Genomic DNA, 2,306 nt, shown 5'->3' with positions numbered 1-2,306 from the left:
CTTGACTGGGAAGGGTGCCTTCTGTCTCTCTTGTTGGTGATTGTGATTTCACTCAACCCGAGGGAGATACCGTGAAGGTGCAGTTCTGATTTCTCAGTATAAAGTGAAAGATGTTTAGGCCCCAATTCAGCAAAGTATCCCCATTCAGAAAGGGGGCTTAATTTTGAGTGAATGCCTAAGTGCTTCCCTGAATCGGGGTCTTAATTTGTACAGAGTGGCTTATAACTGCCAGATCCTGCTTGTATTGAAATCAATGCGTGTTTTGCCATTGATTTCAAAGGGAGCAGATCTGGAATAACCCTTTGTTGGAATAAGCCAAGATTGACCAAGGGTTTCAGCTACATCTCAGCAATATTTGCCAAAGACAGTACAAGAAGTCTCTACCATTAAAAAAAGAAAGTTCAAAAAAGTGCCCTTGTCTGAATCTGAGAGGATGCAAGCAAGATAAACATTGTCTCAAATGTTGCAAAATACATTCAGTGCTAATTGTCTTTTTAGACAGCTGTATCTTTTCCTCTACTCTTGGGATCTTGCATGTTTGTTTGAATTTTCATCACCTTTCAGGGCATCTTCCGTCTGAGCAATACACACTTCCATTAGAGAAATGTCATTGCCATTAGCGACACAGGTGTTTACGAAAAGAAAAACTACAACTTTCTCTTGTTTTTTTTTTTTTAAGCAAAATCCCAAATAGCTCAAATATTTTCTGAGCTGGAGTCCAAACCTAAATCCTTCTGGACAAATGCCTTTTCAAGACATTGCAGTGAGCCAGTTTGTCCTCAGATCCTAAGCCTGGTGATAAATCCCTCACAGTTTGGGCAAGGAAAAAAATAGATATGTACGATTTTCAATAGAAAGGCTTTCTCTACTGGGTGAAGGGTACACCTGGGGCAAGTCACTTTGATAAGCCTGACCCCACAGGGGCATTGTGAGGATAAATACATTAAGGACTGTCTGAGGTGCATGGACACTAGACTAATGAGGGCCATATAGTTACCATGGATGGAGCAACCCTATCTGTTGTAAGAGTGTAACTAAGGGCAGAATTTAGTCCTTTGTTCTCTTCTCTTAGGGTGACCAGATGTCCCGATTTTATAGGGACAGTCCCAATTTTTGTTTTTTTTTCTTACATAGGCTCCTATTACCCCTCCACCCCCTATCCCAATTTTTCACATTTGCTGTCTGGTCATCCTATCTTCTCTTCAGACAGAAAACTACTGATCTTCCTAAAACCACAGCTTGAACAGAACCAATGAACCATAGTTTGGATGCCCCCTCTCCATAGATGGAGGTGATTTTATATAAAGGGGTTATTTTATATTTTAACTTTCTTTCTCCATAAAAGAATACATCCCGCTTGAAACCAAGGAGAGGGAAGTCTACACCCAACAACGTACCTTCAGATACAGGCCCAAAGCAGCAGCCTGGGAAACTAGAAACCTATCCTTGATTAACCAGACATGGTGTGACTGCTCTCCGATGAGTCACTCTGAAGTGTTGAGTAAGAAGATCTGCACCACAGATACTGTGTTTAGGGAAGTATGGTAATGAACTGCGTTGCCCAAGCAGCACTTGTTGTAACACAAGCTGGAGAGCACTGAGGAAGTGAGATCTTTCGCAATGATAAAGGCATTCATCATGAGCCCCTTTTTTGACAGAAGTGACAGAAGTGTTGTGAAATGGATTAGCAACAAGATGGTTTATTTTTAAACTAAATCTATTTGACATTAATGACAAACTGTTTTTTTTCTCCCTTATAAGTACAGCTTTGATGTCCCTTTGCAATGTGCAGGGGAAAATTGTGACTTCTTATGTGCTTGCTTAGGGTGATATACTAAAATTGGAATGATACAGAGAAGATTAGCATGGCCCCTGCGCAAAGATGACACACAAATTTGTGGGGGTCATAAGTTCCTTCGCTCCCCTACAATGCATTGTGGCCACAGCTGAGAGAAAACTCTTGGTCTAGTCTTTAGCAGTCTCTCCCAGCATCTCTTGCCCCAGATGGATTTGGCCACTGCAATTACTGGAGTGGGAACTTTACTCAATTGAGGACCATAGAATTTGGCCTTGTGTTATTCTGGGTGAAAATTACCCAAGCTGCAATTTGATCTAAATACCTAAGATATCTAGCTCCAGAGCACAGTAGACATTACTACAGTCTCATAAAAACCCTTTGGGGTGGGGGAAAGGGAGTAGACAGAACCAAGCTAACAGATGATTGTGCCATATACATCCAACCTTGCCTAAACCTAATTATAAAAATCATAGGAAACCCAAATTAGAACATCTTCCATCTTGCCTGT

The 2,306-nt window shown here is 41.2% G+C and overlaps 1 non-coding gene across 1 annotated transcript; it reads left to right on the top strand.

Moving 5' to 3' along the window:
- Positions 1 to 1,814: 1,814 nt before the first annotated feature.
- Positions 1,815 to 1,917, top strand: LOC117881126. The gene has a single exon (XR_004646700.1). It is a non-coding gene; the product is annotated as a U6 spliceosomal RNA (small nuclear RNA).
- The last annotated feature ends 389 nt before the right edge of the window (positions 1,918 to 2,306 follow it).

This window comes from Trachemys scripta, chromosome 7, assembly GCF_013100865.1.
Source record: "Trachemys scripta elegans isolate TJP31775 chromosome 7, CAS_Tse_1.0, whole genome shotgun sequence".
Lineage (NCBI taxonomy): Eukaryota > Metazoa > Chordata > Testudines > Emydidae > Trachemys > Trachemys scripta.
The sequence above is the reverse complement of the archived record's forward strand: the minus strand, read 5'-3'. Positions and strand labels throughout refer to the sequence as shown.